We start from the raw sequence: 22,021 nt of genomic DNA on the forward strand, positions 1-22,021 counted from the left end.
CTATCTATCACCATCTATCTATCTATCATCTATCTATCTATCTATCTATCTATCTATCTATCTATCTATCTATCTTCTGCAATATATCTTCTCCAATCATATTCTCTCAGTGGTGTCTTTTAATGCATGTAAGTTATTAATTTTAATACAATTAATTATGCTCTTCCTTTTATGACTAATAAGTTTTACTTCTTGTTTAAGAGATGTTTGCCTACCCTGAGGTCAAGAAGTTCTATAATTTTTACTAAAAGCTTTACTGTTTTACTTTAAACATTTAGATCTGCAAGTTACCTGGAATTATGAGCTTGTGTGTCTGTGTGTCTGTGTGTGCACACAAGTGTGTGCATGCTTGTGTGCAGTTGAAAAGGACAGCCTTTTTTCCATGGTACTGCTTTTGCCATTTTCACAAATCATGTAACCATATATGTTTACATTTTTTTGAACTCTTCGTTGTGTTGAACCCTCCAGTTAGTTTATCCTTGTGCCAATATTACATGTTTTCCAGGAGGAACAGGGCCACACCCTCAGCTTTGGAAAGAATAAGAAAATAAAAGATTGCAGATATACTGAATGATTGACCACATGCTATTTGTACCCCCATTATTCTGTTAATTCTCTGTGCTTTGGAAAGAGAGTATGTTTGATGTTGGAGTAGTTAATACATGAGAACACCACAGATAAAGCAAAAGCAGACAAACAACATTAGAGAGGAAAGTGGAACAACAAGGAACTCTGAGACAAGAAAGTACCAATCTTTCAAGGGCATCCGAAAAGGAAATTTTTTTTATGTATAAACTTTTGGCACTAAACTTCGGTACCTATGCCAATTGAAGTTTGACACTCCCTCTATGAAAAGTACCTCAGTTATATACAACACAATATAAGGCTGTATCACTCTGGATTAGGCATTTTGCTATCAAACATGCATATGATATCTTTGTGTGTGTGTGCGTGTGTGTGTGTGTGTGTGTGTAGAGAAAGAGAATGAGAAAGGGGAAGAGAGAAAAACAAAGAGAGAGAGGGAGAATGTATTCCAATTTTTAAGGAAAAATTTAGCTTTTCATTAAATAAATATTTCACCTTCAAAAGGCAAGTTATTCATTAGCTGTTTTGACTAAACAATATACAGAACCTACCATAGGTTCAAAACTTTTATGAAGATCTTACAAACATAAAAGTCTCTTACGGTATGGTCCTTATTTTAAGAGACTAAAATAGTTTTGGAAATAAGACTAAGGCATATTTTAATATTAGGAAGCAAATCATTTTGGTGTAAAATAGAATGCTAAGCATAATCTTGCATGGTGTAAGTACAGCAGGACTTGGGGGAGAGAGAGGTCACAGGAGGTTAGAATAAATTAATTTTTCTGATAATTTGACATGTGTATTTGAATGTAAATTCTTTATCTGTTAATAGTTTGCCTGCCCTCTCTTTTTTGTTTTCTTAAGAACTACATTTTGGAAAATGTACTGTGTTTAATACAGACTTACTTTAATTTCCTTTTCTTTATAATGTGAGTAGGAGGGACAATAAAAAATGATCTTAAGTATTTGAAAATTTTAAATGGCCTAAAAATTTGGAAATCTCCCACTTTACTTGTTATATTCCTCCAAAACCACTCAAAGTCTTGTCTTTTATCTTTTATTTCAGGATTTTTAATTCCTGGATGAAGGAAGTAGGAAAATGAATACAACTGAAGTTTAATTATGTCTTTGTATGCGTAATGGTAACTATGATTAGAAAAATTATTACCTCTTAGATCAGAGTTGGAAAGAAACTAAAGCATCTCTCTCCTTAATTCAAGTGTAGACTAACGACCAACTGGACCCCAAAGCGTACTTATCAGATGTTGTATGGCTATATAAGGGCAAATAAAATTCCTGGCTGATTTATGATAAAAACCAACCATTATCATATAATTTGTAACTAAGAAGTTGCTAACTCACTCTTAATTGATCTATTTACACAGTTAGTGTAGTAGATTTGTGTTATTAATATTTATTTTAAAATTATACTGATTGTTCATATTATAGTCTTAAAATGTTATCCTTCTTTCTTCCAATATTAAATATTTTGCTATTTAAAACAATAAAAAGGAAAGGAGTCTAGTCTTTTGTCCTGTAGCCCTACATATCTTTTTCGTTCACACTGACAATCCTGGTAGGCCAACAATCAAAATCTCCTACAGAAGAAGTGTGTTTTATTCATTACAACCACCCATCACATGTATCACTATGTTTCCTCCTTTTGCCAATGGCTTGAGTCAAAACATATATCCTTTCAGAGAAGCAATAACCTATCTTTAAATATAATATCTGGCCATGCAATTCTTTCTCCTCTTACGTTAATAAACTAAGAACAACATCTTGTTAAATATCATTGGCTGTAACCTCAATGCCACGTCCTGTTACCCTTTGGTATGTAATAAAATTTTTAAGATGAAATCTACAGTTTAAATGATCATACCTCCAAAAACAGTCTTACATGAATACATATTCACCTGGAGTTCTCAAAATTACAGAGGAGGTGAAAAACAAATGGTCATTTAACCTCATTATGTCTTTTTCTCTCTTTATACCGTGAAGGATATTCATGAAATTTACAAATAATTTTAAGCTGGTTTTAGCTCATTTAAACTACTTTCAGCCAGTGTTGTTTAGTATTTCTTTAGAAACATCACATTCTAATACATTTTTCATTGATCTGAATACACTTTAATGTTTTGAAATATAGAGAAAACATATTAGGAAACATTGGTCTGAGGCTCCATTTATTTCATTAATTCTAAAATCAGTGTTTCTTTAAGGAAGTAGAGATACATGGAAGGTACTGAGAATGTACTGAAATGCTGAAACAAGTTAAGAACTAGGCCAAATAATTTAGAAAACCACAGACACACAGACAAGCGTAGCTGCCTTTTCCTAAGATGGATGCTGAGTCAGTTCCACTGGCTTTCAGTCTCTAGTCATAGACGACTATTGAGCAAAATTTTAAAATAGGAGCATTTCTACCTATCATCATTTGTATGGAAGTTAGAATATGCCTAGGGCTTTTTTTCATATATGATCCATAAAGGTAATTCATTGTGCTTTAGGCAACTAAAACTTCAGGTAATTAAACTAGATGGTTTTTCTTTAGCAATGGCATTTATATACACCTTAATTAAGCATTTAGAAACAAAGATAAAGCAAAATTTCAGTTAAAAATGAATGCATTCTACATTGTAAAATACTAATTATTCATATCTAAACTATGATTACTTTTCTAGTCAGAAATGTGTGGTGATTCTAGTGCTCTCGGTCGTCAGGGGTAAGGAGAGAAGGTGGCTGTTTCAGAAATGACATTGGTGCAATTGCACCATATTCTTTCCAATATGAGAACAATGATGACTTTAAAATTATGTCTCAACCTCAATAACTCATGTCAATAAGCACAAATGTGAACATAAGTACCATAACCTCATATATCACACTATTTCTTCTTATTAGTCCCATAACAGAGATACCTTCAGTTTGAACCCTATTTCATATGCTTTGGAGGAGGCTAGTTTTTCTTGGTCCACGTTTTGGACAAATGACTCCTTTATAGGAATTGTTAGTAAATCATAATCGTCGCAAGTTCCCCACTGAACCTACCGAAAAAGACAATTCCCTTTCCTCTGATAGCGCTAGATAACAATATGATATGCATAAAATCCAGTGCTAGCCTTGTCCGGATATATCAAGACAGCACTGGATAGTAGGTGATTCCAAGGCAAAGAGAAGCAGATTTAACAAGAGAGACCAATGATGGCAAAGAGGCTTAGTTACCATCCTGGATCTACCTACACTTGAAAGTAAGAAGGCCCATGGATTATTTTTTCTCTCATTTGAAAACTTATTTAAGATTTATTTATGTAATTTGCATTTTAGTTTCAGTTAGGATTACATGGCTTGTAACCCAGAGAGAGCCATTTACTACAGATAGTGCTATATGACAAAGGATAGTGCAAGTAACAAACCTTAAAGTACAGAATAAGCTGCGATAAAGTGGGATCAAGGACATGGACTGCACACTGCTACCCTTCATTCCCAGAGCAGATATTTAGATTCTTGTTACATGCAATCAAAACAATTTTATAAATTGCGCAACTGCCATACCTTGGCATTCAGACTCACTCAACTAAGACTTTAAAGGATATGGTGGAAAACTGTCCAGGTGTTTGTGTGTTTCAGCTACTTTTTGTGGCTTTCCACACAATGGGAAGGACAATGTCTGGCTGTACAAAGCAGCATTTGGTCAAGCAAACAATTACAACAGAGAATGATAAGTGCCATGATAGACTCACACACCTGGTGGGAAATGTTCTTCTCACCATGGCATGACTGCCACTTGTCCCAGCCACTTTACTCTTCAACATGGTAGGGCAGACACTAATGTATTTATTATATCAGAGCCTAGGAAATAAAGACTCAAAGAGTCTCTACCTCTTTAAGTAAAACAAAAAAAAGAAATCATTAATTCTTTCTTTACCTCACAGGGAGAATACAGTTAAATAACTATATAACAATAACCATGAATACTTAAGTTGAATTTCCTCAGTAAAAAGTAAGATGGTATTGGACTAAGTTCAACCAGAATCCAGGAAATGCCTTTTTTTGGACATATGTATAACTTAACACTTTTGTGAGAATTTTTCAGTGATGTCTTCTCATTGACTGCTGACAGAATGTAACAGTATTAATGGACATAAGAACTTAGGTCCTTTTGTGAGGAAGTGATGGATGGTCTTGTTTCTTTCTGTCTCATTGTTCAGTATATCTCTTTGAGTAAATGCTGAAGACTATAATAAATTCTCATCACATTTCCAGAACCTCTCCTTTATACTGAAGGTGTTTGGATATAAGCTTGCTAACACTTTCCAATAAGACTCCACTGTCAATGTCAGTTAAAGTAAAATTTGCCAAACAGCTTGTCTAGAAGTCAGATTAATGTTAACGATGTCCAGAAATAGATGATTACTTTGATGCTTAGTTTTTAAAAAGTTAAGAATTACTTTATTAGAAGGAATGCAGTCATTGCTTTCATGCTTTGTTTTCTCTAAGAGCTTTCAACATAGCAAAAAAAGTACTTTGTTTACTTTTAATGTTAAACGTTCTTTCAGTATCAACTGTGAAAAATGATAAAAGAGATCTCATTCTGTTAAAAAAAGAAACAAAACTGTGTACCACTTTATCACTGCCCCAATATAGATAGATGATAGATAGTTGATAGATTGAAATAGATATAGATGATATAGATATAAATAAAAAAAGATAGATACAGAGATAGAGATAAAGGATTGAACAAATTACAAGCTTTCCAAATTCTTACTCCAGAAATGCTTTTCCTGTTATAATTTTGTCTGTCAGCAAACCTCACATCATAAGTCTTTATTACAATAGTAAGTTCTGAGATCACAGTAGGTTTTGAAACTTGACACTGCAAAACCAAATAGCTCTGTGACGTTGGACAAGTTGTAGAACTTCTGTAAACCTCACTGTCTTCATCTAAATAATAGAAATGTAGTGGTTTAATGTGAGGAATAATTGAGATAAATTATTCAAAGCTGTTGGAAGAACACTGATTACACAATTCATGTTTGTAGGTTATGTTATTACAATCATGATTCTTTTTGTTGTTATTATTGAATATCTATTAGCCATTCAACCAAAAATCTATATATTCCAAAGATGTGGCTAGTGATTCTCAGTTACTGTAAAGCTATTTGTTTACAAATTGATAGCTTATTAACATCCTATATTGTTAATGGGTTGCACATTCATGTTGCTCTGTGAAATTAAGGTTTAATGTCCATTTGAAACTTCAATAGTACAGGATACGCCTTTATATATAGGCAGTGTAGGATAATATTGAAGACCAGAGACTTTGGAGTTTTATAGAATGTAATGGGAGTTCTGACACTGCTACTGCCTGGTCTTGAGACCTTAGACATGTATTTATCTTTTCTAAATCAAAACTCCCTCAGTAGAGTGCAAATGTGTCTTTGTGTCATACAACTCCTCACAGAATCTATTTATTTCCAAATACATTTATATTTTTTAAACAAACCTAAAAATTCCTACTAATGAAACAACTTGAAAAATTGGAAATTATAAATGCTTAAAAATAAAGAACTCTAATCCTTCACTAGAGATAACCCTAGCTAAAATTATAACTACTTTCTTTTCAGTCCTTCTGTGTATCTTGTGGTTCAGACTCAGAGGCACAGGGCACTTAGGAAAGTTAATGTTTGTATCACACTTTTTTAGAAATGTTATAAATGTTTCATGATAATTAGAACTAATTGTGACAACAATTATTTTTAAGGAAGAGCAAATGCAAAAATGCATGTTTGATTTTAATTATACAGTTCGTATGTTTGTCTTTCATTTGACATTAAATATCATATCTAATCTTCTGAGGACTTAAAATGTGTTTATATGAAGAAATTTCATATTGGAATATCATGATGATAAGAAAAATTCTCCAGGTCTAACAAAACATATATTAGTGTCTAGTACAGGCACAAAATAAAAGCTTGATTCTATAAAAACTTAGAAAATGTTGAGAATTATTACCATTTTTCTCATAAGAACACAATGTCAACATAAATGCACTTTCATATTTATTTCATTGATTTTTATGTAATGGATCAGAAGATTTAGGTAAGATTATTATGCTCTAGTGTTAAATGTTTCAGTTTGTTTCCGTGTCATGAGTAATAAGCTGTGATAAGCACCTGGGTTTTTTCCATACTTATTGTTGCAGAAGTTATTTTTACTCAAATGCTTAATGAATATGTTCTTTAAATTATGTCCTTGTCTTCCTCTTGCTCTCCTTCCCCAGCAGTCTCCAGGATGATTTTAGGGTCCAAGTGAGTCTGGAATGCTGAAAAAATCTACAACTGTTACACACCCATTATCTGAAAGATGTAGTGGGTTAAGGTGAGTATAAATTCACTTATTCTCCATCTTTGGAATATTTTAATTTAAAAGGTTCTGAGTTTTCTATATTTTGGGATTTTTACCTAAATTATTCTGTCTTATTTAATTTTAATAACTCAAGCCAGTAAAATAATTGTTGGTACTTATTTATAACCCTTTTGTTGCAAATGGGACCACATTATTCATATTGGTAGATAGATTAGATAAACAAATAGGTAGATAAACATAGATATATACATATTTTAAAGAATTTCTGCAAATCCCTCACAGGTTAATTTCCCAAAACACTTTGTTTTAAATACTCCAATTTTTAGTGGAAAAATTATAAAAATATAACTTTAGTATATATATGCTAAAATAAATTGTACAAATAGATAGATATAGATTTATATATCTGGTTTTGGTCAATATTTATGGGTGAAAAATCCAAATATTTAACATACACTTTTATTAAAATGATGTATAAGAAAAATATCTAGTTATTATATACATATATATATATATGGTCAGCAAAATAACTCATTAATAGAAGCTTGATTGGTTGAATGAAAACATTAAATCTAAAATAAGTCTAGGCTGAATCGCCCCATCTACTTGATTTACATTTCTACTGTAATGCAATATTCATACTTGATCTATGAAAAGACTTTTTGTTTCATAGCCATACATTTAATAATCTCTAAGCTCTGCCCTACGTATGTTAATAGCTATATTTAAGACAGGCTTGGCTTACGAAGCACTAAATGCAATGATCTCTTTTCAAATAAAGTGGCATCTATTTTTTGAAAACTACTGCAGTTCTACTGAGTATCCTGTCAATGAAAGTTCAGGTGGTAAAAAGAAGTGGATTGAAGGTGGAGAGAACAGAGAACAATGTCATTACACCTGTCAAATAATGATAACCAGATGCATAAATTATTTTCTTATCCCTTGTTCACATTTAGTTTTTTTATCCTAGAACACACATACAGACTATAAAATTCACAATCATCCTGTTCCCTAGTGCATATGCTAGCACATTGTAAAAAATTAAACAAAAACCTCAATTAAATAGAGCTGGGAGTCCCGAAAGGGAGTGCTCTCACACCCTAAGACAGCAGAGCCCAACAGGAGGAAGAAAGACTCCTCTTCTTCCCTGGCAAGGACTCAGTCGATGTAAAGCCATGGACTCTGCAGCAGCCCTCCCAACTTCATTTTCTTCTTTATAAAATTGTTCTCCTTCCCTTGTTGTGCAGAAGTTGCAAAGTCTGAATTACAATTCTCTGCTGAGAATAGACCTGTCTTTGTTGGAGAAATATCTAGCAATCTATTTATTTCAGGTCAACAATATGAAGGCAGACACACACACACACACACACACACACACACACACACACACGCAGATTGGAAACAATTATTAAGACTGGGACTTCTTAATTTTTCTAATAGGATTTTGTAGCAGCGAGGAGGAGACCCAATGTGATTTCTTTTATACTGACTTTCAGTTTGGACTGAAAAAGTAAGAGCTGATGCTTCTGACAATTTTTAATTGTGTAAGCATTTCCACTGTAATTTTATGGAAATTGATATCTTACTGTAACAACTGAACACAAGTTATTTAATATACCACATTTTCTTAGTTATAATAGAACTACATATCACATTTTATTTGTATCCATTACCTCAGCCAGGGATAAAGAAAACTTTTTTTTTTTCTACTTTTATTAAAGAATTGCTCTAACCGCTGGAACGTGAGGGACAACTAGAATTCCTTTTGGAGGCATATTTGAGCTCATCAAGTAGACATCATGAGCAAAGCTCACCCTCTCGATTTGAATAAATTTATAGACAAGAAGTTATCATTAAAATTAAATGGTGGCAGACATGTCCAAGGAATATTGAGGGGATTTGATCCCTTTATGAATCTTGTGATAGATGAATGTGTGGAGATGGCAACTAGTGGGCAATAGAACGATACTGGAATGATGGTAATACAAGGAAATAGTATCATCATGCTAGAAGCCTTGGAAGGAGTATGAACAATGGCTGTCTTCACCAGAGAAGTCAACTGCTTCCACGTGACCCCTCTCCACATTTTACTATGATGAAAATTGGGTCATGTACATTTTCTTACTGAACTTTTTTGTTACATAGATTTCTGTAATAGTCAAAAAAAAAAGAAGTATTTCTGTAGATACCTTGAAAATCAAGGACACATATAGTTCAAAGAACCTTGATTAAAAATAGAGGAAATAGTTTGCCAACTGAAAGAGGTATCACGGAAGTTCAAAAAGTTCGACTTTGAGGAAGTTTACCAAATGAGTTGCAAGGTGTTACATAGAGACATGTATTATTTTGCTAAGGTTGGATTGTGTTGTATTCAGAGTGGAAATACAGTTTCTTAACATAAACAGGTGCAACACAGGTGTTTAGGAAAAAAATTACTCTTAATGACATAATAAATGGTAATTATATTTTAGCCACTAGGGGTTAACTATTTTTTTTTTTCTTGTTGCAAGGGCTCCAAAAGTTGGAATCTAGATTAATTCGAGTGATATTCTGTGCTCTGGAAAACTGTCCATGGAGCTGGCATTTAGCTTTTTCTCACCAATTAAATATTATATGTCTCAAACACAGTTGATTGCATATATTTGAATTTCAGTTAATTAGTCAATTCTTGCCAGAGGTTTTGCATCTTTCAGGTATTCAGGAGAATAAATTTTCCACAAAGCAGTGCCATAATATATTATATAACTCATTTACAACTTAGCACATTATTTTATATAATTATTAAAATATTTAAAACAACTCGAATTCATGGGAATTCTTGTAAATGTTGTTTAAAACTTACTATGTTAAGTGAATATACTTATGTCGACTCTGGGCAAGTGGATATTATTTTTATTATGGTCTACAGAGTCCACGTCTCTCTCTACAAAATTTCTTAGAATATTCCCCTAGTTACTTATGAAAGGTACAGAAGTTTGTTTTTTAATGATTAAAAAACTTACTGAAAAGATGAAATATATTCATGTACATATTGTACATGCAATAATATAACTTCTTATACCTCAACAATATATACGATAAACCCAAATACCTACCATTGGATTTACTACAGTGGTGTGCTGGTGCTGGTTATTATTAGCCCTCAAGAGTTTATTATTCAATTTCAGCAAAGTTTTACAAGCAGGTTACTAGCTGGAAATAAATCATGGTGGGACTATAACACACACACACAGAAATATGCAAATCCTACAAATCAAGATTCTATTTTTCCCAGACTGCCAGTTTTTAAACATTTACCAGCTCACCAATGGGTTGTTTTCTCAACTTCTAGTACTTTCTACTTCAGAAACTGTTCAAGAAGAGTCTCTCTCTTTAGTCCTGGTTGTTTTTATTATCCTTTCAAATGTCCTATTCAAATATTCCTCTTTGCGAGTCCCATTTTTATCATTTTATAAAAATTTTCTCAGTTTGAACCATGTTATCATTTGCAGACTATTCTCAATTCCTGCTCATACAGTTTCTCAAAGTTCCTTAGAAGTACACTTTTTAGTCATTTATTTGTAAAATTATGAGCAATTTCAAACTAGTCTAAAAAAAAATTTCAACACAACCGACATTGATTTATCTTAAAAATTGGTCCTCCATAAATTCCTGCCCTCTTTGTGCATGTACCACACCACCCACTGAGAGATGGAGTCGAATCCTCTATGTTACTGAAACAGTGCTGCTTTGATCAATAAAATATAGCAGCAGTGACCTGGGGCCTATCCTTTTAGAGGATTGGTGGTTACAGTGTCCTATTCATAGCGCCCTGGGCTGCCATGTCTGAGGTCTGTGCTGTGGACAGAGGACCCAGGTGGGGGAGCATAGAAGTGCAAGCAATTAAAAAAAAAAGAAGTGATCTAGTTTTATTGAGCTTCCAGATTATCTGGCCTGCACCCACCACCATTGGTTTATCCTAATAGTCTGCTAGAGGACCTGGCCCTGGGACAGGGTTGAATGAGTAAATGATGGCTGGCACTGAAAAATATTTGCTGCTAAGAAAGCTGTATTTTAAACTAAACTGATGTCAGTTTCTAAAATCCACATATAATTAAATACATCAGATAAATGTTCTGTTCCTGTGGCAGAGATTATCTTCTGTTCTTCGGTAGGTATTGCAAAACATCATTCCTCTCCCCACTGACCCTAAATAGCACCTCTTCTCATAGACTCTCCTCCTCCCCACCTTTACCTTTAGCCTGATTCATGAAGATAATATCACTCAGGTGCAACTTTTCTTGTTCATGATCATCCCCTTGCCTACGAAAATGTTGGTTGCATATATTCTCTTTTAAATAAGTCTAGCTCCCAGAATGATTGTTCAAGAAACTACTTCCTTTCTCCATTGTACTTTCCGTATTTCCCCTCCTCTGAATCAAGTATTTCTGTCCTTAACAAACGAGCAAACTTGTCACGAATCTAACTTACTCTCAGAATTTACATCTATTTAAAAAAATTTCTTTACAGGCAATTATCTTTATTTTATTTTTTAGTACCTATTATAGATGGTTATGTTATCTCTACTTGATTCAAATAACTCAAAATGTTGACAATTGCATGCAACCTCTGTTAACTAAAGAGGTTGCGTTGTCTAAAAATTTCTTTATCAAAATGATAAAGGAACATGATATAAAATACAATACAGAAAACTGAGAATTAAAAATAACAAAAAATGCCATCTTCTGTATGTAATTCCTTTACCCATTGATTGATCTGTTGAGCCCACTTTTCAACACTTTCAGTTGTTTTTTTTTTTTTTTAGTACTTATCTCTATTTTCTCTATAGCATGCTTCATGTTTTTGCTTTCTTACTTATATCTACTGATTTTCTATGAAAGATGATGATTGCTTATATATTTACCCCCACTCACTCTCAGGGTTTCTTTCCAAAATTCTTTTAATATATTGCAAACATCTGTGGTAAATTATATTTCAATTGGAGACCTCTTATGACTATGTAAATATTATTCAATGATAAGTAGTATATTTTAGTCACATATATGTTTTCCTGCAGCCTTTTTTTTCCCCAAGTATTAATTAGCAATCTTCTTATTTTTAAAATTTGCAGGGCTTTTTTGTTCTAATCTAATTGTTTTGTAAAACCTCCAACATAACATCCAACAACTTAGTAAAATACCCCTCAAACTGATTTTGCAACAAGCAAATCTACCAGATAATCTGTTATGTATGTATTTTTTTTTTGTCCCTTTGAGACTTCTTTTCTGGAACCCTCCATCCTCTCATTCCAAACTGGACTTGTGACTCTGTAGGAAAATTGCATAGCTGTTGTCCTTTGAATTTTTCCTGTCATCATCCTAGGAATTTCCCTCTACCATATCCTAAATTAAGTTTACTTTTTCCAGGATCCTGTGTATTTTTAATTGTTGTTGGACATTGTTCATTTATTCCCTAAGGAAGGACTTCTCAGTCACATCTGCATGCACAGGGATGGGGGTACAAGCAGGTGGGCAGATACCACATTGGGAATGGTACCAAGCTGCACATGCCCAATTCCTTGTCACAAATTAACTAATCAGACTGAGCACTTCATCTTTCGAAGGGAGGAATAAATGAGGGTTGGAAAGAAAATAAGATCTTTATGTTAAGGGAGGGCCTTTCCCGTGCAAGGAATCACCAGAAATAGTGAATATTCATTTCCCCTAATCTTCTTTACTTCTTGACTTGGGTACAGCATGTATTCAGTATGCATCTGACTGGGGATGTTATTACCAAAAATATGCTGTATTTTATACTTTTGGAAAATGAAAGAGTTAATAATTTTGTCAGTCATCACATACCTCTGCTATCTATATATCCAAACAAACATGTCAATAACACTTTTCTTCCTTAAACATTTGGGAAATATCCCATAAATATAGCTTTCCTTCATAGTTCAGTCATCTTCTTCCTTCCTCCCTCCTCTCTCCTTCTCCCTCGCCCTCCTCCATCTTTTTTTCTTCCTCTTCTTCTTCTCCTCCTCCTCCTCTTTTTCCTTCTCCTCATCCTTCTTCTTCTTCTCCTTTATCCTCTTCTTCTTCTCTCTCTCTTTTTCACTTTATAATTTCCAGCTCTAGTTATATAACCCATTACTAGACATTTGTTTAAAATCTCTGCATGGATGATTGCTACTTCAGCTCCAGCATTTATTCTGAATCTATAAATTCATGTTTCAAATTGCCTGCCAAAAATTAGTGTGACTATCCTGCTAGACTATAATTCAACCTGTTAAAAGTTAAACATATCTCTAAATAAGTTTGTCCTTTCATTTTTTAATATCCTTGATTTTCCAATGAGACATCAACTTGGCTCATCATGTCATCATTTTCCAGGGTGTTCAAGACAAAAAACTTGATATCATTGCCTAGCCATTTCTCCTCTTCAACATTCTTCTTTTCTCAGCTAAAAGGATATATTATTGTATCTCTGATATGTCACATTAATTCCAAGCTACTTACTGCCTCTATTACAAATGTTGCAAATTCTACATATGTCCTCAGCATTCCTCATTTCGGTAATTGCAATAATGTCCTGTTTTCCCAATATTCCTGAAAATTGGCCTTGCTAGCTAATTCTTAATACTGCTGGAAAAAACAAATTAGCCCATTTGCATATTTGAACTCTCTATTGGCTATGGAGTATAGCTTATATTTCCAATACAAGTCATTCCACTGTTGGGCTAAATTGCTACTGCCTATACATGAAATATATTCCTCAATAGCTTACAAATATATGTTCTTTTTATTTTTAATATTTGTGCAGCCTAAGTCATGTGGAAGTACTTATTTATATAAAATAAATATTGATTTTCACTTATGTTATGGACTGAATGTTTATGTCTCCTCAAATGCATATATTGAAACATAATCCCCAGTAGTATTTTGAGGTGGGTATTTGGGAATGATGAAGTCATGAGAGTGCAGCACACACGAATGGGATTAGTGCCCTTATAAAAGAGACCCCAGAGAGCTCTTGCATCTTTACTGCCATGTGAGGACACAGTGCAAACATAGTCTATGAACCAGGAAACAGGCTCTCACCAGACACTGTGTGCCTTGTTCTTAAACTTCCCAGCCTCCATAACTGTGAGAAATAAATTTCCTTTGTTTATAATTCACCCAACCTATGATTTCTGTTATAACAACCTGAACAGACTAAGACAACATATCACACTTTCTTATATTTAGGCAAATCCTCAAGTTTTCTAAATCACATTGTAAAGTTTAAATCAGAATTTCTAAAATCAGTTTATAGTTCAATGTTTTAATGGATTTTACTCAATTAAAAACATCACATCTGATCTTTTTCAACTTAAAAAAATACCCTTTTCAGGTTTAAAATGGACATGGGGCACCTTCATTCTGAGTTTGTGTGAGCTCAAATAAATTTTATTGTAGATCTAGGCTACAAACTTAGAGGCATGTTGCAATAAGATTGCTGTAACTGGTGAGGAGCTCTGGGAGTTTTAATCCTGGTTCTGTTATAAACCTGCTGTATGACCTTGGCAAGTTAATCTATATCTGTGTATTTTTATGGAAAAGATCACTGTTGTACCTAAGCACTTTGATAAACATGTCACCACTGTATAGTGTAATACACAAGGAAAATCACAGAGTCACAGAATGTATGACCTGAAAGAGAGCATGAGGGAGTGTCCTGTTTATAGTTTGAATCTCAAACAGTACTGTCTATAAACAACTAGTCACATCACGGCAGATTCAGTGTCAACTGTAGATGGAGTGCCAGCAAGTGACATCTATTTTAAAATTAACATTTAAAAAATTTGATAAAAATGATTTCCTGCATATTTTGATCATTGATTATAAAATCAAGTAATAATGGTCAATTATATATATGATATAGTTTGCCCATTTTTCCTTATATTTCTAAACACTATCTTACATTCATCCAGTACATTGTTTGTTACATGTTTGAAGATGGATTGTTAAATTCATAGCTCTCTACTTTTTTTTCTTTAAAAGCCTGATTTCATATCTTATCTGTCTTTGTATTTTTTCTACAATATCTGAGACCTTGCCTCCACTTACACTAGAATCCCAACCACAAACACTTTGACTTATAAGTTCAGGAAAACTTAGATTTTGCTCTCAGACATGGAGGTGTTGAAGAAATGAAATCTTAGGGCAATCTTATTTAACTTAGATTTGTAGAACCTTATTCAGCACACACTATTCTTAAAAGGGTGGCTTTAATTAACTAATGTGTTCTTTTATTAACTTCCACACGCATATGTTCTTTATAATTCTACATTATATATCCTTATGTTAAATATTTTAAACATCCACTTGATTATAAGAAATATGGTATAGCAGAATTTGCTAATTTTGAGAAGAGTCCTAAGCCAACATGGGGAAAAATCTGTTCTGGGCAATAAATTCACTAGATATTTTTGGCATGTGAAATCAAAGATTGAACAATTTGGATTGAAAAAAGAATGACAGTATCTGTAATAATTCTGGCTTAAAAGCTGCCTTCACTTGTTTCTAAACTGTATATACATTTTGAGTAGGAGAATTTAGAGAAATATACTAAATCACCGAGCCTTAGCTATGAAGAAGGTGCATTAATTAAATTCTTGGTATAGTATTATTTTGGATATTTCATATTACTACTTACTGATCCATTCACACACCCCTTTTAAAATCAACTTTATTGAGGTATAATACATATGTAATAAGATGCAGCTATTTTAAGTAATCAGTTCATTAAGTTTTGACACATATACTTACTTGCATGAATATTACTCCTATAAAACTTCAGATTATTTTCATTGATTTGAAAATTCCCTCTTGCTGCATTTACAGGCAATGTCTCACCCACCCCTTGCTCTAGGCAACCACTGATCTGTTTTCTGACAGTCTAGATTAGTTTTGTCTCTGTTAGCATTTGTTTAGCTTGTTGAATCTGTGAGTTTGTGATTTTCACCTAATAAGGAATTTTAGCTGACAACTGTGCCAGTAATCATTAGTTTCATCATCACTTTCATTTTACAGATGAGGATGTTAAGCCATCAAATGAGTAGGTGGCTTGGCTTCGATTGTATGACTGGTTAGAATCAAAGTCAATCTCAAAAACTAATTCTTCTCACTCCTTGACCAAGGATTTCTCATCTTTATTACTCTGTACACGCCACAAATAATGAAAAACACAATACAATGAATATTTTAAAGTAGTGATTTCTCCTTATATTGTGCTGAATATTTATAAAATAGAGCAAGTTATCTCTTCATATTTTTAAAGAACTTTCTTCGTATACTGAACTTACAATTCAATGGGGTTGAACTTTTAGATATTAATCATAAATATTTTAATTCTACCAACTTGGACTGTATTTGGAGCTAGTCATGGTTAACATGAAACTTTTCTTCAGTGATGCTATGAGAACAGCCACTAATCTACTTTCATAAAAAAGAAGTGACATATTTTAAACCAGACAGGATAACCGCCTTTTGTTTATGCTTTTAAAATGTTAAAAATGTTAACATTTGGCTTATTTGTCAAATGTTACTCTTTTTAAGTAACTAAGTTACTAAGCTCTCTTAGTTATCAGAATAACAGCCAAAGACAAGACAATTTTGTGTAAATTGAACTTAATTTTAAAAATGTATTTATCTCTTAAAATCAGAATACATCCTGACAATAAAGTATTTTAAAATATATTAAAACTAAAAATAATAAATAGAAAAGGAAATTCTGAATGTGACAGTGTGCAAAATATATATTAAATCATACTTACACTACTGTGTATCAAGTAAATAACAGTGAAATAGTAGAGAAAAAGTTTTTGAGTTTGTATGTTGCAACACTTTATTAAGAAGCATGATGCATTTTTCTCTTCACTGATTTATAATACTTTTATTTACATGGCTAAATATTCCCCTCCTATTGTTTCCCCATCTGGGCACTAGAATTGAGTTTACAGTAAAAAAATATTAACTTTATTTTAAGAGTGTTTACTGAGACCCTAATCTGTCCCATGACATATGCTGGGCTTGAGCATGTACACAAGGCATATGTCTTGTGGAGGAAACACACAGAATACTGGCAGAAATCAAATAATCAAATTACATTTCTTGATGGGAGGAGGAGAAAGCTGAGACCTAAAAGTTGAGTGAATTAGGCAGGTGAAGAATGGAGACAAGTATTGAATACATTCCAGGTAGTAACTTTCCCCAAACCTACATCTTCAGAAGTCAAGGCCACCACTCTCTTCTCAGAAAAATGTGCATCCATGTGGAAATAACAATCACAAATAAATATACTTATCTGGGACTCACAGATGAGATTCATGGGAAAAAGACAGGAATTTGGGAATTAACCTCTAATTTGTATGGAGAACCACAGAAATGATGGGACTACTTGAAACATGAGATTTTAGCATTTGAAGCAAAGAATGCCCAGTCTTGATTCCTAAGGAACTTTACCACTTAGAGGACAGGTAGAGTAGGAGAGGCCAGTAAAGTCTTCTGAGAAGGGGTGGCAGAGTTGAGGGAAGAAGTAGCAGTGTGAAAGGGGGAAAAATGAATAAAAATGTATTTTTAAAGAGTTATGAAATAATGCCATTCACAGCAACATGGATGGAACTAGAGATTATCGTATTAAGTGAAGTCAGAGAAAGACAAATATCATTATCACTTATATGTGGAATCTAAGAAAGTGGTACACATGAACTTAACAGAACAGAACTAGAGTCACAGACATAGAAAACAATCTAACAGTTACCAATGGGGAAAGCAGGGGTGGGGGGAGGGACAAATTAGGAATTCAGAATTAACAGATACACACTAGAAGATATAAATAGATAAACAACAAGGACCTACTGTATAGCACAGGGAAATATATTCAATATCTTATAATAAACCATAATGGAAAAGATTCTGAAAAAGAATACATATATATAAAATAAACTGAATCACTTTGCTGTACACCTGCAACTAACAAAGCATTGTACACTAACTACAAATTTTTTTAAAAAGTAGGATTGATCAACTCTGTAGAATTCTGTGGGAGGTAAAGTGAGATAAGAAGAGAAAAACACATATGAGACTTAGGAAATTGGAACGCCAGAAAAAGTTAATAAGAACAGCTTTTTCAGGGGCTATTTATATATCAAACACGATAGGAATTGACTGAGAGGTAGAAGCAAGTTGGTGAAGTAGAGAAGTCACAGGACACCACCCTCTGAGGAAGTTTACATGTTCTAGGGAATAAACTTACTGACAGGAGCTGGATATAGGGTCAGGACAACTTTAGTTTGCTTTATAAGGAGAGACAGTATCACTTGTCCACAAGCTGATAGAATGATCCCATAGAAGGGAGGGTTCGATGTGCAAGAGCAGGAGGGCATAATTAATGAAAGCCATTCCTGAAAAGGGAGAAAGAGCACAAGGGGAGCTTTTGATCTTCTGTTAAGAGGAGGAAAGAAGTAGCGAAGAATAGCAAATTTGTAGATTTGGGGGTGTGGTAAGTAGTGATTATTGTTTGATGAATGATATTTACTCTATGAAATGTGAGACAAGGTCATTAACTGAGGATAAAGTAAAGTAAAATTGGCAATTTCTGTAGACTGCAAAAGTAGTTTGTTTGTTTTTTCTTCAACTATGCTAAAACCTGGGACTTTACATTTCAAACACTAATTGCAGCCCATTATTATTTTGGCCTTGAATATGGTATAGGAAGAGGAAGGAACTGAAGAGAATGTTGGGGATAACTTTAGTGGTCTACTGTCTGTCACGAAGCCAAATCATGCCGGAACTATTGAATCCAATCCAGTACCTTCTTTCTGATTCTATCATTTTTCCACTTCCTTTGTAATTCTGCTTCAAAGAAAGTGTGTTTGGGTGCGCACATGCGCACACACACACACAGTATAGGACCATGGCATATAATGAAGAGAATTTCCATAAGACTAGTGATTTATGCAGAGTTGGGCAGTCAGCTATTCCCCACCAACAGGGACAATAATAAAGATAATGTTATGTTAAATACTTTATACCCATGTAATCATTATTCTTAAAGTGATCTTTGGGTGCTACAATTTTTCACACGCACATTTTTGTGCCTTTTCAATAGATACAGTCACTTTTTGAAAAACGGGACAGCACGTTGTACTTTGTAATATCCCATTGGCGCCCAGTGTTACTTCGTCAGTTGTTCACTATTGGCATTTTTCATGGATATTTTTGGCCTAAAAATAATGAACAGGTGGTGCAGAGGTAAGAAGCCATGTGGGTGTTAATGTGGCATCACTTTCTGCAGAACAAGAGGAAGTGTTTTCAGAATCTCAGGCTGCCAGTCTACTCAGTTGGCACCTGTAGTCTAAACTGGAACACAATTCTGAGAGCAGGCATGTTGCCATCGTAACAGATGGTTGTGAGTATTGATGGCCAAGTGATCATGTATGTACATCAGTTGTGGGTGTTGAAAGCAAGCTGCTCATTTGAGAAGGTCAAACAGCAGTCTGTCCAGAGCTCTCACCAATAACATTAGAGTGATAGCTGTCTATTTCTCATATTCTATTATTTATCTTGTTATTTACACTCTCATACAATTACTTGGATTGTGTTCAGCCTGAGAAATCCCATATTGCAATCAATAGACCTCAGTGGCATAGCAGATGCACTGAATGTGGAATAAGTAAAATAATTAATTTTGATAGTCAAAAAAAAGGGGGGAGGCTTAAATGTCACATAAAATGAAGGGAAATTGACAGTTAATTACATGAAATATATTCTTTTTAAATAGGATTTTTTTGTCTAGTAAATTTATTTTCAAACAGCCCTCAAGGTTCCACTAAATTGACTAGGTTTATTATTTATTAATTTTGGAAAATCAGCACATTATAGACCCTGTGAAAGGTCCACAGAGCATTGTTCCTAGTAGGTTTTGTTCCCGAAATAGGCTCAATTCAAATACTACCAATGTACAATGGCATAATTAGTCATCCAATTTCAAATGAATAATCAAAGATATCACAAGGCATACTAAAAAATATATGTCCTCCAATAACGTACATTCAAGTTTGTTCAACGAACAATATTTTTATGAAAGAACAAATAAATTCAAACCAGTATGTGTGGCAGATTCTAAGAAGCCTCCTCCTCCAATTATTCCCAAATCCTGGTACCCAGGACGTTGTGGAATTCCCTCTCTTGAGTACTGGCAGGACCTGTGACCAATGGAATATGACAAAGGTGATGTCATCATATTACTACCATTATTGTATTACATAACCTGTAACTTCTATCTTGCTAGTGGACTCACTTCATTGCCTTTATGTTTTATATGCTTTGAGGAAGCAAATGGCCATAGTGGAGAGGCCCATGTGGTAAGGAATTGAAGGTCACCTCTGCCTAAAAAGCCAGCTAGGAGATGAGGGGGACCTCTGACTGATAACTAGCCAAAAAAATTAGTCTCCAGAAGATTGCAAGGAGCTGAGTCCTACCAACAACCATGTGAGATTGGAACCTGATCTTTCTGCAGTCAAGCCTTAGATGCACTCCCAACTCTGACTGATACCTGGATTGCAGATTTCTCAGAGATCTTGAAGCAAAGTACCAAACTAATTAATGACTGGATTTCTGGCTCTCAGAAACTGAAATTAAAAATGTGTGTTGATTTAAACCACTTAGTTTGTGTTAATTCATTAAGAAGAAATTCATAACTAGTATAATATGTTTATTCATAGATTAATGAAAAATTCAGGTAATAAAGGAATCTGTAGGACTACAATGGCAAGGAGAGTTTCATAGAGGAGATTTTCTTTAAAATGATAGAATAAGTGTTGTCTGCATTCCTAGAAGACAGAAGGAAGTATGATCCATAAAGAAAATATCATGAATGCTAGGGAGAATGTTAAATGATATGGAGATAAAAGTGAAAATTTCTGCCCAGATGACTCCACACTTTTGTCAACCTTCTTTACCTTTGAATCTCATCAATTTTTGAGTTATTGGTATGTAGTAGATTCTCAGTAAGTTTTCTAAATAATTACAAAATTATGGAAAATTGGAGGAATAGTGCTTGTATGATAAAAATAATAATACTGACATGCTAGATAAGAGATTATTTGGTGAATAATTGATTAAATGACAGAATATTTTGTGATAAGAATTATCATGAGAATAACTGACATTTACTTCATATTTCCTATGCATGAGCAATAAGCAAGTTTTCTATATGCATTGTTATATTTAAGACTGGTGACAAGCCTGTGAGTTAGCCACTATTTTTTGGCAATATATATACCAGCATGGTAAGGCGTAGAGATGTTAAACTGATTGTGCAGAATCTCTCACTCTTGAAAGAGGGAGCTGGGGTTTAATCACAGGGTTTCTGATCTCAAAAACAATGTTCTCTACCAATACAAAAAGCTAGGCAAATGATGAAAGAATGGAAAATTAGGAAAGAATAGAAAAGCTGGATAATATAGTTTTGAATTAACAATGGAGTAAAAATAAAAAGAATGAAAAAGCACACACACATTATAATCATAGCTCTATCACTATAGAATGATGTAATTAAAAAATACTTTCATCACTAAAATAAGAATTACTTACTAAATAACCTGAACCTTACATTGTAAAATTCCATAATTCTAGAAAAGCATGAGAGGCTCATTTTGAGATCTGAGAGTTAGAAATTTAAACATAGTGTAACTATAATATATATATATATATATACATATATATATATAAAATGTATATATGTATATATATATACAATTTCTACCTTTTTTAAGATTTTGAATTAAACTTTAATGGAGGTAACAATATTTTATATTTCACCTTATTATTTCATTTGACAGAAGGGTTTTTTAGGATACTTTGTTAAAAGTACAGTAAGAATGAAGGATTTTATGTTCTAAAAAAGCAGGGGAAAATGACAGTAAATGGTCCCTAAAGGGAGATGGGAAAGGTAAATCATAGTGCAAGGGGAAGTATTGTGTTTTAATCACAGGGACACCTTTTCTTGTGGAAGGGAAGGGAAGAGAGATGAAATTATGAAT

General features: G+C 33.5%; 1 pseudogene across 1 annotated transcript; it reads left to right on the top strand.

The window, feature by feature from the left end:
• The first annotated feature begins 594 nt into the window (after window positions 1-594).
• On the top strand, window positions 595-16,535 carry LOC309660116 (small nuclear ribonucleoprotein G pseudogene; annotated as a pseudogene). Its single transcript has one exon. The product of its transcript is annotated as a small nuclear ribonucleoprotein G pseudogene (transcript).
• Window positions 16,536-22,021: the final 5,486 nt, after the last annotated feature.

The sequence above is a fragment of the Balaenoptera physalus genome (assembly GCF_965194825.1).
Source record: "Balaenoptera physalus genome assembly, chromosome: 4".
Taxonomy (NCBI): Eukaryota; Metazoa; Chordata; class Mammalia; order Artiodactyla; family Balaenopteridae; genus Balaenoptera; species Balaenoptera physalus.